This window comes from Parasteatoda tepidariorum, chromosome 4, assembly GCF_982258835.1.
Source record: "Parasteatoda tepidariorum strain Cologne lab strain chromosome 4, Ptep-v5.0, whole genome shotgun sequence".
Classification (NCBI taxonomy): Eukaryota; Metazoa; Arthropoda; class Arachnida; order Araneae; family Theridiidae; genus Parasteatoda; species Parasteatoda tepidariorum.
The window spans coordinates 58,364,033-58,380,149 of NC_141758.1; positions in this window are offsets into that span (position 1 = coordinate 58,364,033).

Below are 16,117 nucleotides of genomic sequence, written 5' to 3' on the forward strand. Positions count from 1 at the left end.
TGATAAAATATTACCGAATTCACTTGTTTCTCGGCTAAGTTCAAAGGGTTAGTTGGCTTCCTCCCCCGCAGGTGGCGCAGCAGGTGGAAAGTTAGCTGACGCCATTGATTCCAGAATCGAGCTTCCTTTTTCAAACTTTTAATTATCGTTAGTTTCTTTAAAAAATTTTTGCAACGAGGAAAAGTCGGTTATCGTGTGTTAAATAAAAAAAGGCATTCATCTCTAGGAAGCCACAGTTAAAAACATATGATAGTTGACTACTAATAAATACCCAGGTGCCTCAAAAATTTTCTCATTAAATTCTATCAACCCTTTATTTATATTTTATTTTTATTTTATTCATATTCTTATTGTCACATAAGGTGAACGGGACTAATGTGGACAGAGAACTAGTTTGGATAAATAAATTAATTCTGTTATTCTGTTACTTATCATTCAAAAATTCTCAGTAAATTTTTCAAATTGACAAAACGGCGTTACAATTTCATATGGAAAAAAAATCTGGTATAATTACCGTACTGTATGGTAATCACATTGCTAGAAAAAATAAATAAATAAATAAATAAAAGCATAATTCTCATTAATAAAACCAAAATATACGGTATTTGGGCCATTCATTTGATAATTTTTTCGCTCTTATGATGATATTTTACTGGAAATTCTGGTTTTAAAAATTTTAGCTCTACATTTAGTAAAAAATACTAAACTGAAAAGTAGATTTAACCGAATAAATGGTTTTTATGGCATGTCCTTGGGTAGCATGATAAAATTACCAAATTTTATCACATATTATGAAACTATATTTTATTGTTAATTTTACCAAATTCATTAACAAAAAAAGAAGGTAAAATTACTAACCTTTTTAATGTTCTCATAGATCCAGAAATACAATAAACTTTATTCTGGTAGTTTTGGTCATACTTTTTTTTCTCTAACTGGAAAAGTAAATTCTTCATGTGCTTTGTCATTGGGACTTCAGACTATTTTTATTCATCGTTTTGAATAACAGGAAATATTATATTATGAATGAATATGCTTATTATGTATTGTAAGAGCCTTTTTGATTTGTCTTTCTTCGATAATGATTTTAAACGACTAATTGTCTCCATGAGGGAACTGTGGACAAATCAACATTATTATAAAATGGCTCTCAAGGTTCTTATAAATATTTAATAGTTTTAGTAAATCTACGTCATAAACTCTAAGTCAAAGAAACTATTAATCGTCTTTTTTTTCAGTTATCAGTTTAACATTTAAATGTATAGTAGGCTTCAGATTTTCATCGAGATATATTTTCTTTACAAAATAATTCACCAAATGTGTTAAGTGATCAAGTTTGTCACTCATTTGCTACCGCTATTTGATTTTCCTAAGATAACTCTCTGATTAACCTTTCTCCAAAAATAATGTGGGTTATTTACTAACATTTCTCACTGATGTAGTATTTATTTACTAAGTTAGATTGCTTTTTTAAAATATTCCACTTGTTCTACATTTTATTTATTAAATGTGATACATTTTTGCGTAGTGGAAAATGGTCATAGTAGCCCAGTGGTTGAAGAATCGGACCCAGGCCAAGGTTCAATCCTCGACTCGGCTCTTGAGGCTAACCAAGTACACGTGCTATACGTTTTTATAAAAACTGTAGAGGCCTGTGGTCGATCGTTGAGCTGTACCATGGGTACAAGAATTTGGAGAAAATATCCTTCCCCGTCAAACTTGTGAAAATGGCCTCACGAATAAGTGGTGCTGCCTTCTATCCTGTAAGTTTTCAGCAAAGGCACATATTTTCTCCCTTGTGGTGCTCTCTTGTCAAGCGAAGGGCGCACTTTCCTGACTTAATTCGCAAAAGTCATTAGCTGACGTTCATAAAAAACGTCATAAAAAAACAACGTAGTGGAAAATTCAGGAAAAACTAATGATTATACACATTTATGGGTTTTTTCATTCAAAATGTTGACTACCAGTGGAATCTTTTATAACAGGTAGTAGTGTAACAGGTAAAATATATACATCAAGAAATTCTGTTGAATCCTCGAAGTTGACATTTAATAATATTAATTTGCCAAATTAGTTTATTAAATAAAAAGGAAATCTAATTTAATTTTTAAAAAATAGTATTTTCTCTGTTATTGAAATATAAAAAATACACTTCTAATGCAATCACATGTCTTTAGAACGGTTTTTGTTATACATAATTGGAATAATATAGATCAATCATTCAAAATCAGCAATTCAAAACTTCACAATATAATTATCGCGCTTTACATATTTGTTTTAATTGTTTGTGTGTCACAGTGATTGAGACCACTGCTACACTTGCTAAATCTTTAAAAATGTAAGAAAAATTTCTTGTTAAAACAGGAAGAATTTAACTTTGTATTTTTTAAGCTCTAACCATAATTTAATTAAAAATTCTTAAGATTATTTATTCAAGATAGTAAAAGACTAGACCAAACCTAATTCCAAACTAAAACTAATTCCCTTTCGCTACTTTATGAATAACAATAGATTAAATTTTTATTGCAGAATTTAATAAGTTAGTTCTTTTAATGGATTTTTACAGTTTGTAACTTTATAATAGCTTTTTTTAACTTGTCCACAATAGCCCCATGTCTTGTCTACACTGTGTGTTATGAGACTTGAGTGGACAAAAACATCCTTTCAGAAAAAAAAGAGAACAAAAGGACTGTTACAAAAGCATACATCTAAATTAGTTTATGTCTGATTCGCAATGAGTCTCGATGCCTCACTGAATTGTCCTTGTGAAAGACTGAGATTCGTACCCCAGTGTTGGCTTGAAGTACGCATAGTTTTCGATCTACGAGTACCAGCTTGTCTGAGAAAAAAGGGCGGCCTAAGAAAAGTGTGCACAATACTGACTTCATTGCCACAACCATGGCATTGGTCACGATATTTGAGCCTTAACATATAGAAAAAATTTTATACTGCGTGTCCAACAATGAGCTGGGGTAGACTACATTTGAGGGTGCCTCTTGATTCTTGTCAAGCTGTGATCGCGGTTGATCGCCCAAGTTGCGCGATCTTGAAACCCAATCGTGATTCTGATTGGTTTAAATTTTAGCTTTATTTTTGAATGCTCAACGGTATATGTGGTCCGTTAGTAATATTTCAGTGGTCCGTTAGTTCTACGTTGGATACTAGCTGGTAAGGTTACTTTTTCTTCTGGTCAATAAGATCGAAGGTATGCGGGAAGTCATAAAAAGGGACTTTAGAGAAAAATGTCACTGCCAGTCCAGTACCACAGACGCCATTTTCGATTCGTATTTCGCCAAATTTATGTGGCGATGGAGGTACACAGATTCTATTCATGATAAATTTAGACAGTATGTAACAGCTAGTAGAGAATTCTATGCACCTAAATCTGAGGATATTCAAGCTTAATGAAGAAGTGAGTTGTTTTTTTTCCTTTTCTTTCTGTGCTTACTCCATTAATTTTTGTTTCGATTCAAAATGCTTTTTACTGGGTTTATTAATTTTACTTATATTGGGTTCATTGCAATTTTATAAAGTTTTGGCCGATGTTTTGTTGAAATTTTCCAATGTTTTATTAAAATATTTTGGCCGCCATTCCTGTTACCACGGTGTTCCGCGCAAACAGGAATGGCGCCAGGTATAAGTCGCCAATTTCGCCATGGGGCACCCTCAAGTATATTTTTACCATGAGCTGTTACGATAATGGTTTACTTTTTTATGATTCAAAATGAAGATAAACACTCAAATTTTAATTTTAAAATATGCTAAATGTATATAGAATGATTATTAAGCTTAGTTTAATGTAAATTCATAAAAATAGATCGCAGGAGCTAACCTCTCCAACCAAAAAAATGTTTAAAAAAAGTCTATGTTAAGCATTGCCGTGCTCATTAATTTTAATATTATAAACTCTTAAATTTTTTATTACGTAATACAAATTCTAAATAAAAAGGTAGTTAGCGATAAGTTTATTATATTCTAGGGAACATGCGATCCTTCATATATAAAGCTGGGAAATCATTCAGCTAGGCTGTTGTAAAGGAAACTAACTTACATCAGCGTCGTTGCATGTTCCTAAGTGAAAATATTGGTATTTATTTTATCAAGTTCTGTGCAAAGAGAGGGGGAAAACTTGCGATTGGTCACTTGTCATCCTAAGAAACTAAGAAAAGTTTCAAATTCAACTATCGTCCCCACTGGAATTCCAAAATAAATTGCTGACTGCATAGTAAAGAAGTGAAAGAATTAAAAAAGTATGTATGATCTTCCATACCCAAAGAAAAACAACTCAGCATCAAGACGCGTTAACCCGATGAAAATTGGTTGCCGATCCAAAGAAGAGCACTAATCTAATATGCAAAAGCCGCAGTTGCTCAGGGGTTAGAGCAGTGTTTCCCAACCTTTTTTGTGCCGTGCCCCACTTAAGCCATTCTAAAATTCTTATGCCCCCCTATGTGACATACACATAATTTTTAATATTAAAAAATTGAATTGTTCACATAAGAAACTTAAATGATAGGTTTCAGTGCGAAATCTCTTGAAAATTGTTGACGAAACACAGTAAGTAAAATTTCGACTTATAATGAAAAACTAAAATTCAAATTCGAAATAATTTTCATAAAGATTTTTCTGTAATAATTTAATATTTTAATTTAGAGAGATCCTTGCGCTTGCTGCACAGAGATTTTATGTTAGTTTCCAATTTGGTTAGCTTCAGCCTCAAGTCTCCCCACTGTGTTATATCCAGGCGATTTCCTTTTTTTTTTACCAGTAAATCATTTACAGCACTAAATCCACATTCAGTTAAATATGAAGCTGGAAACGGTAACAATAGTTTTTTTTGCATATTTGGTTGAATTTGGGTATTTGATTTCTGCTTCCTCACAAAGCCATGCCATCACTCCTTTTATATAAAATAAAGTTCTAACTGACTTATCATTTTGCATTTCTGAGAGTTCTTCTTGATACTGCATATTTCATATAACAGGCGAATGCATTAACATTGGCTGCATCATCGGTGTTGAAAAATCTATTTGTTTAAAATCAAAAAATCTTTCTTCTAAATCAGCCGATAGAATTTTCAGATGATCGACAATAACAAGTAAAAGCGGCATCATTTACTTTTAATTTTTGGGGACAATTAAACTGATCCAAGTTTTTGTTTTCAGATTTAATTCAATAAGGGTAATGAAACCAAATATCTTCGTTTTTGTATCAACTAGAGTTTTATTTGTTCCTTGAAGTTGCTTTTTAATATATTTAGTTTTTCAGAGATATCGTCTAAATAACTTACAAATGCTTTACCTTCGACTGTTAACAGATACTTCATATCAGGTTTGTCGCTTAAAAAATCACTAAGAGTATCAAGCAGCTCCGTGAATTTTTTCAAGCAGTTCCCTTTAGAGAGCCATCTTACTTCAGAGTGAAGTAAAAGTCTCATATGGTCTGCATTTTGTTCTTTACAAAACAGCTTGAAGAGGAGCTCACATTTGGCATTAGATTTAATAGCATTGATACACTTTATTACTGAATGTAAGTACTTCATTTAGAGCAGGCGAGATGTTTTTAACTACCAAGTTTCTCCTTATGCACAACTTTATTCCCTATGCAATAACACAATGCACAAGAATCATTTCTGGATTCTCATCTTTCATCAATTTTTCTTGCCCATCATATTAGGAGCACCATCTGCAGCACAAGATGTTATATTTTTCATTAGTATATTATTGACATCTAAGTAGTTTTTTTTAGCTTATTATATAATATCTTTGGAGGTAGTGATGCTTTCTAATCTTTTACATATCAACATTTCTTCAGCAAAATGCCCTTTATCAATATATTTTACGTAAGTTATCAATACTGCCACACTGTCTATCAAAGTTGATTCATCCATTTTCACTGAGAATTTTCTTGTTTTTAGCTTGTCAACAAGTTGTTTTTCAATATCTTCACTCATTCCGTCTATTTTTCTGCTAACAGTATTGTTATTGAGTGGCATAGCTTTTACATCTTTTTCAAGAACCGTTTTAAGAAATGCTGATATTGACGGTTTTATTTAATTCTCTCCTATAGTATGATTTCTTCCAAATTTAGCGATGAATAAAGAAATTTCATAACTAGCCTCAAGAATACAATTATGTGTTGAAGTGTGAGCAGTAAATAAAGACTGTTGCATTGCAGGCATAAAAGACATATTATGGTATCTATCACTGAATGTTGCGACGGGCCATCCAGATGCGGGCATTGTTTAGCGAAATTTTAAAGCGTCAAGGGGTGCCGCAGGGAGGTTAGTTAATTTGACGACGCCAAAAATCCAGTTGATATTTCGGTCTCATCAAACGAATTTATAATATTCATTGACCGCAATTATTTAAGAATTTGCTTTTTTTTCTTACAATGTTGGCACCGAAATCTAGCATTGTGTTTAAATGGCCCGGAGCAAATAGGTAAAACTCTTGGCGAGTCCATTTTCGAATTGCCCCCCTTAACAATCAAATTGCCCCCCAGTGGGGCGTGGGCCCCACGTTGGGAAACACTGGGTTAGAGCGTTCGCCTTCCAATGAGATGAACGGGTTCTAATTCCAGCGATGGTTCGTCGATACGAATTCCACCCCCGGCTCGCAGCGACCACAGTGCTGATGTTAAATATCCTTAGTGGTAGATGGATCATTGGTTATATTCCTCTTGGTGTCTGGCTGACCAAAGGACGTTTTCGGGGTTTTCCTCTCCATCTAACGCAAATACTTAATCCAGGAATTCTCTTGTCTCCAGGATTGGGTTCAAGATTGCAAGGCTACGCCGTTGAACATTAGTAAACGTAAACCCAAAATTGGGTCGGCTGTTCAACGACAGTTATAAAACCAAATATGCAAGGAGATGGCCACCGAACATGGACTTACAGTGAGTAAACACACCACAAGATGTTGTCTGAATGCAGCTAGATTTGTGCACGGGTTACTGTAAGAAAAAGCCAGACAGAGAATCGGGTAAGCGGAATGAAATTTACAAAGAAGCATGAAGCATGGACAACTAAAGATTGGTCTTCTGGTGTGATGAATTCAAATTCAATTTGTTTTGAAGTGATGGCCGATGTTTTATTCTTCGTCCAAAAAAAAGGCCCTAAATTGGAATCCTGGAACCAACCTTTCTATCATAAAAGTGTGACCCCCTTGTAAATATTGATGGGACAATGAATCAATAAAAAATTTTCGAAGTTCAACCTTATGGTCGTAGAAACCAGAGTTGGCCGTTGATTACAGTAATCGATTACAACTGTAATTGATTACAGATAATTACAGCTATGTAATCAATTACTTGTAATCACGATTACAAGTAATCAATTACTTGTAATCGTGATTACAACTTTCAAAAAACTTTGATTACAGCTGTAATCATGATTACAATTTTGATTACAGTAATCAATTACTTGTAATCACGATTACAAGTAATCAATTACTTGTAATCGTGATTACAACTTTCAAAAAATTTTGATTACAGCTGTAATCATGATTACAATTTTGATTACAGCTGTAATCATGATTACAATTTTGATTACAGTAATCAATTACTTGTAATCATGATTACAAGTAATTGCGATTACAAGTAATCACAACAAAAACTATTACAAGTAATTATGATTACAAGTAATCAAAATATATGATTACATGTAATCATGATTACATGTAATTTGATTACATGTAATTGTGATTACTTGTAATCAAACTATACGATTACAAGTTATTACGATTGTATACTATAGTCAAATTTTTTATGTAAGTATTCATGTGTTTACATATTTTTATGTACATAGAATGTACGCACGCATGAACGTACAATTTGCGATTCCTATACATACAATGTATGCACAAACGTTGTTTGTACGTACAATATTCATAATTATATTGTAATATATGCGCATATGCTTAGTACATATAATTATGCATTTATGATACATGTACGCATGTAAGTTAGTTTGTACAAAAAGGCAATGTTTTGTATCTTTGTATACATAGACAATATATGTATGAACGTATATGAAAATAATGTTTATGCGTTTGCATGCTTTTATGTACTTAAGTGCATATATTGTATAAATTTACGATAATAGCACGTATATACAATGTACGTTTGTATATAAAATTGTACGTATTTGCATACAATATGTAAAAATGTTATTTAAAGGTACAATATATGCACATAGTTGCGTAAATAAAATGCGTACATGTATACATGCATATTTATATGTACAGTCCGCAAAAAAAAAACGAATCACCCTGAATAACTTTCGTTCTAATGATCGGATTTTCACGAACTAAGTGTCAATCTTAATGGCTCCTGGGGGTGACCTCAAATATGCTAATTAATTAGTGCTAACTATTAATTAAGTTACGAAATCAGACACAAAAACGTACTTTCTCTGAATAAACATGCATTTTTTTTTACATATTTGGATTTCTTATCTTCAAAATATAGGGGGTAGCCGCAATCTGGGAAATGTGGTCCACATAGTTTGGTCAGGAGAGTGATTCAAAGTTCGTACCCCTTAATGTTAATTTCGCTTTTTGCGTTTTCAGTCATATTTTCAAAACTAATGAAGCAATTCAAAAAAAATTGCACCCACTCATAAAACTCATTTACCCAAAAATAATTTCATGCAAAAAATAACTTTTAATAATTATTTATTATTTTTTATTATTTAATTAAAGTGAGGATGAAAAATTTTTGAATTACAAGGTATGAATTTTTTTATACCATATTAATCTACATATTTTTCAATTGAAAAATCTAAAGTTTCAACTGTTTTTATTTATTAGAAGCTGAGAAAAATTAAAATTAATTATTTTTAAAAAAATAATTTGGCGACAATAAAGAAATAACTAATTGGGGCGATTAATATTAAAATGTGATAAACTTGGGAGGAACTTGACTTCGAGCGCGTAGCGTAATAATAAGTAGTAAGATGACCAAGTGAAGGAACAGTTCTTACCAGTGAATAAACACTAAATTTTCCAGAGAATGAACACTTAATTTTGATAATGTTTGATGCTCGTTAGGAATCCATAGGCCACACAAATGTCTAAAAACAAGATTTTTCTTGGAATTACGACATATAACCATAGTTAATGTGGAAAATTTTACTTTTTTTCAGTCATGGAATGGAAAGTAAAATATGTTTGAATACATAATTTCAAAAAAATGTTTTTCATTTTTTTCTCACAGTTTAATAGTCCGTTCTAAATTATGAATGTTTATCATTGTGTAATCTGATGATGTTTTTATTATTATTATAATTCGATCATTTTTTTGTTTAATCTTTTCCTCATATTTTTTAAGCTTTTTTTAAAATCTTTTTAAGTATTTTTTTTCTCTTCGTCATGAGTAATTTATTTCTTTTTCTTTTGATTTAACCTTCCTCTTTTTTCCAAATTTTTGGCCAATGTAAATGTATCTTCGAAATTTCTTTTGATTTTCCAGTTCCATTTCCAGAATTCCTCACTGGATAATAAATGAGAAAAAGGAATTTCGAAGTTTGAGTAAAACCCATCTCTCATTGACTTATATCTAGTAGTTACTTATGAAACCAATCGTTTTTGCAACTAACAATGCCTCAAAAGGACTTATCTCAAAATCGGTTTTCAAGATACTTTCATTATTAATGTTAGTTGTCTCAGCTTCAGAGCCAAAATTTGATTATACAAGTGTTCTCTTTGAAATAAATTCTTCAATATTGAGAAAAACGCAGGCTATTGGATATTTGGGAGATTAAACTTTTCTGTCAATGTTCCTTTAAAAATTTGCAACATAACTTGTGAGATTTCCTTCTCAAGCTTCTGAAGAAATAGCGCATCGTTACTCTCGAAGCATGTGTTTTGTTGATAAGTTGTCTTGCTCATTAACTCTTGGTGTCTGTTTCGCATGCATTTGTTACAGTCAACGTTTTCTACATCGAATGAAAAAATATCGCATTTCATAAAAGCATTTTAACTTCATCAGTTGATGCCTCAAATCTTATTTAAAAATGGATGTAAAATTTTCTAGACATATTGTTTTACAATTCTTTTGTTTTCAGGATCTAACGAGATTTCCAAGAATTACGTAGAAAACTAAACCAGAAAATTTGTTTTGAGGAACAAAACTTGCTCAGTTTCAAATTGATATGAGATTTATACCTATCCAGAAGAAGCAAAATTAGGAATTTGATTGCATTTTTAATTAGCCATGGGTAGAAACATTTGCAATATATTTGTAAAATTTTGCTGCGGTCATCGTTTCATTTCATGAATAGCTTTTTCCAATGAAATATGTAGCAGGGACTGATTCTGTAATATCTCTACGAATTCTTCTGTAAGGAAAAACTACCAATGGAGGTACTTTTTCCTTCCTAGGTACTTTAGAATATAAATCCTTATAATTTTTAAGGCCGCAGATTTTTCCCGTTTAAGGGCAGTATTCAACTCTTGTTTTATTCGCATTGTAAATGCAATCACTTTATAAAAGGATGCTAGGGCTACTTCCCTCCTAAAGATTCTCTGAAGTTCTTAAAACCAGTATTTCGAATATTATTCTCTAAGGGAAGTTTTGCCTTTTGAAATTATCTTCGCATTGCACTGAGTTATCGGTGGATGTCACCTTAAAAAAACTTCACCCATTTTTCACCTAGATAATTGTCTTTAAATGGATTTTTCCTACCAGTTCCCGTTAGGACATTAAAGACGGCAATAGGATAATAATTTAGCTAATTATTGGCACAAAATCCTGCAAAGATTCCATTCAAGCTTTTATTATTATATTTAGTTGTTATATTTAGTTAATAAACATAGTTTATTAAGGAGTCTAAGGTATGATGTAATAACTAATCACTACATTTATAAAGATAAATAATAAATTATTTATTATTATAATTCTTTAAATAAATTTAGCAATTAAATTTGCATTGTAACGTATCATAAGCTATATCAAGAACTGTTCAGTTTTTTTTTATTATAAAAAACTTTTATTAACAAACAACACAAACAGTAACAAATATACAATACCCGTAACGGGATAGTGAAAACATCATAAACAACTAGAAAACCCGTAACGGGATATAAGGAAACTCAAATTCCACAATAAAACTAATCTAAAAAGAATCAACAACTCTGTCGTTCTAAATATTGACTTCTAATTTAATCGTCTGATTTTATTTTAAGTTTATCTCTTTATGCGTTTACTTTATTTTAATTATGATTTTGCAAACCCATTATTTCTTTAATATTTTTAGACTTTACAATCGTCTGCTTTTATAAATTCTTTAATATTTTTAAACTTTACAACTCCTCTCCCCTTGGAAGAACTTTTCCATAGAAAACAGGGGAAAAGTTTATTATGAACTTTTTTGTGTCCTCTAAAACTTTAGGTTGAAACCAATGCATTATGTTATAATCAAAACATTTCACTTTTAAATTTAAATTTTCTAATTGTCAAATTAAATGCAAGATACAATTTTTACATTAGAAGTGATGTACAATAATTAATTTTAAAACTTAAAATTTCTAAATTATTTTTAGACTCTTGCAGTAAACATTAATAGACAATTCACTTGTAACTCAATTTTGATATCAAAGTAAAATATTCGAAATAAAATTAGAATGTAAATAAATATTATAATTTAACTTCACACAAAATAAATACAAATTAACATAACTATTTACATATATACAACAATATCTAAAGACTGAAGCTAACCAGATTTTTTTTCCAAAGTGCTTATTTTTTTTTCCTTGGTATCACTAGTTTTTTAAATCCAAACAATATACTTAAAATTTTTAAGCTTCACATAATTAGATTCTACTCAATCTTGTTAATATTTATATGCATAAAAAATAACATATTTAAGAACACTAGCACTTTTCTCTACAAACAAATTCGCTTAACACCTATGTTTCATTTTCAATATAATCATTTTTAAACACTTTCTTAAATTAAACTTAACTGGTTCAATTTCAAAAACTTCAATACATTTTTATTTTATATTTCCACCTTAATTAAAGCCTTAATTCAAATTTTAATAGCAACTGTTTTCTTTACGAGTTAATTTTTTAAAAAAAAGTAAGTCATACATATGAATAAAGAAATATGACTAATCTGAACAAAACATCACAACATACTGTTTACAGTTAAATAAACAAGATTTAAAGCAAAGCAAAAGAATTAAAGAAATAGCCAAAAATATCTTATTAATTAAATAAAAATCACTTGAAGTGAAATAATTTATAAAACCTATCTTGAATACTATTTTAACTGTTTTAGTTTTATAGTTTAATAACAAAAACGTATATCTTAATTATCGTTTTACTTTACTACTATCGTTTGGCGATTTAAAGAGCATACTTTCATCATTATTTTTACTTTTACTCTTAAAACGTTAGCCAAATTTGGGGTAATTGGCGAATTTCGTAGTGCCATGATTTCTTTTGTTTTGTAGATGTCAATATTCTTTTACCAGTTTTTTTTTCTCACCACAATTCTTTTCCTAAACTTCCAGTTCCACTGATTATTTTCTTGGCAAATTTTAATAACTCTGTGAAGCACACTAGATTTCTGTTTCTTGCACCGATGATTGAACTTTTCTTTCAATCTTACTTTATTAACACTGTAATTTTTCCAATATGGCACATATCTTTTGCACTTATACTTGGTCGCTTTGGTTCCATGATCAAAATTACATTTGTCTCTGAAAAGTTTCATCTTTACTTTTATCCGCAAAAACTTTAAGTTTCCTTGAAATCGATTCTTTTGTTGTTTCAATCGTGCATCGATGAATTTGTGATCAAAATTATTTGGCGACCATTTTAGTTTAACTCTTTGGGTGACGCTAATTCTATCAAAGTTCTTTTTTCTTTTCATTTTGGCATTGATTTTTCGCCATTGGCTCCTTTTCTGGACACTTCCATTCATAACAAAGTTCTTATGAAAGATTTTTACTTGTTTAGCATCTGCTGGAGTTTTCTTTCTTGAACAAAATTGTTCATTCCTACGTGTCAAGTTAACCACTTTGGTTTCAATTTTATCTTTTGTACTATTTGATACTCTTTTGCTCGAAAATCTTTTCCGTTTCTCTATGACTAATGCTTTACTTCCCATTTTGTCACCAACAATCTCTGGCAAACTTTTGCTGCCTTTATTAGAATCAATCTCCATCATTTCTTCCATGACTGATGATTCAGTACTAACATGGTTTTTAGTAGATTTTATTTCCGAAATCCTTTTAATTCTTGCATTTCTTTCTTCTTTCTGGCAAACTTTTTTATTTTCAACCAAAATTATTTCACAATTTTTCGTCGAATATGTTTCTGCATATGATGTTTCTTTCTGGCACTTTGGCAGTGCTATTTCTTCTTCTACAATTTCTACCACAAAACTGACTCGATTGGCTTGGCAATCATCTTTTTCTTCATTTTTCAACTCAACTTTTTCTTGAATGACTTGATATTCCTTTTCTTCTACCACCTTTACTATCTCTATAGAAACTCCATCGAACAATTCATCTTTTGATACTGCACTTTTTATTTCTGTGTTTAGTACACATGGACTAATTTCCAATATCATATCTATTTCTGCTCCTACTATTTGGCTCTGTTCCTTCCGATCATCTATAAAAATATTTCTAACACTTTCCATAATGTTTTCGTCAAATTTTTCGAATTCCTTACGAAAATAAGTTTCATTTCTTTTTCTTTTATTCTCTTCAAAACTTGGAGAACTCCAATTTGACACTTTTTCAAAAATATTTTCTTCCCAATCTATAATCAACTTCTTATTTACTTTAGTAATTGGTTCCATTTCTTCAGGTACAACTATTGGTGGGACTATTGTTCTTTTGGAAGTCGATTGGCTTCTTTCAGAATTACTCTTGGCAACATTTCCAGACTTAGTGCCACTTAATTTACCGATATTAAGCCAACTAGATTCTGTGTCCTTCGAAGTAACTGTTGTTTCAATAAAAGAATTTGGTACTTTTCTGGAAACATTTGGCGATATATTTTTATAGTCGGATTTAGGATTGATATATTTCAGACTTCTATCATAATTCTCTTTTCTATAATCCAACTTATTCCGCAGAGTAGTACCAATATTTTGACTTGAAGGGCCACTTAATTGGGCACTAAGCCTTAATTTCTCGAGTTCAAATTGGCGTTCTTCTTGTTTTTGCCGTTCTTGGCGTAGTTTTTCTTTCTTTTCTTCTTGGCGTTTTCTTTCTTCTTTTTCTTCTTTTTCGATACGATTTTCTTTAATTGCTTCGAATATTTCTTTAACTAGATTCACTTCGTAATTTTCAGATTTTTTTATAAGATTTATCAACTCACATACTGTAACATTTTCAATAATAGTTTCGCCCACTTCCTTGCATAATTCTACCAAATCACACTTTTTTGCTCGTCCCAAGAAAGCCATAAGGAATAATATTTGGAACACAATTCCTTTAAATCAAATGGTAAATCGATCCCGCCGCTGCCACCAATTAAATATAGCTGTAACGTATCATAAGCTATATCAAGAACTGTTCAGTTTTTTTTTATTATAAAAAACTTTTATTAACAAACAACACAAACAGTAACAAATATACAATACCCGTAACGGGATAGTGAAAACATCATAAACAACTAGAAAACCCGTAACGGGATATAAGGAAACTCAAATTCCACAATAAAACTAATCTAAAAAGAATCAACAACTCTGTCGTTCTAAATATTGACTTCTAATTTAATCGTCTGCTTTTATTTTAAGTTTATCTCTTTATGCGTTTACTTTATTTTAATTATGATTTTGCAAACCCATTATTTCTTTAATATTTTTAGACTTTACAATCGTCTGCTTTTATAAATTCTTTAATATTTTTAAACTTTACAGCATATTTAAATGAAATTGTTATATGAACTATTCATACAACATTTAACTGAATTTTAGGAGTCCTCTATGTCGCTGAACTACTAATTATCCAAGTAAAATCATATTTCATACATACTATTCATTCACTGGGAAATCTATTCTCAGTGAAGGAACATGCCTGTTCCTTCACTGGTTAGAAGTTGTTGTTTTTTTATTTTTAACATAATTTTGATTTATAATATGACAAAAGGTACAAGAAAATTAAAATTTTTCTTTTATTTTCATTAACTTGAAAAAATCCCAGTAAAGGAACACTTGTTTATACATTGGTTTTTCATCGTTCTGTAATCCAGCTAATAAACACCCCCTAATCTCAGTACTTGCTTATGTTATGATGCTTAAAATAAATAAAACGTTAACTTCAATGACCATATTTTGAATTCTTTTTTTCACAATGAAAAGAAAAAGCATTATTATATGCAATTAATTGTAGTTTAAGCGGATAACAACAAACACTGACCTTATAATTTTGTCAAAGAAACAAGGCGTTGAACAGATACAAACAAATTCAAAACTTTTTCCAGAGAAGACTCAAAGACCAGGTAACTAAATGCATTGTTAGATGACTTCCTATTGTTAGGTAGTAAGCTACTCTTACCAATCAATCTAAATTAAAACGTTTAAAATCTTATTTCTAAGAAATATCTATGAAATGCTCCTTCATTTGTTGGTTTACCCTATATCATCCTAATCTTAAAAGAAATTTCCGGAAGTGTATCGCAGAACTATTTTACCAACTATTTAATAAAATTTTAAAATTCTTATTCTTTTCCATTTTACGTTTATTATTTCTTCATTAATATACTAATAATTTTTTTAGAACTTTAATTTAGATTTTCTTTAATTTAGGTTTCCTTTTCAAATTATAGTCAAGTTTTTTTTAAAGAATTATTGTCTGCTAGCTAAGAATAAAATCTTGCTAAGAAATTAAAAACATTCAGCTGTTTAAAATTATTTAATGCAAAACAGCTGATTATTTACTTAGCATACTATTTTTTTGAAAAAAGAATATAAATTATTGATTGTCTTCTTTTTTTTGTTTCTTGTGACTTCAACTTAGATTATCTAAAATAGTGTTGATGTTTTATAAATCACTACAAAGTGGATAAAGATACCGAACATAAAAAGCTGTGGAATACGTAACCAATTTTTTTAGTGTCTTAAAATATCTCAGTATCTTAAATGTCGTCCT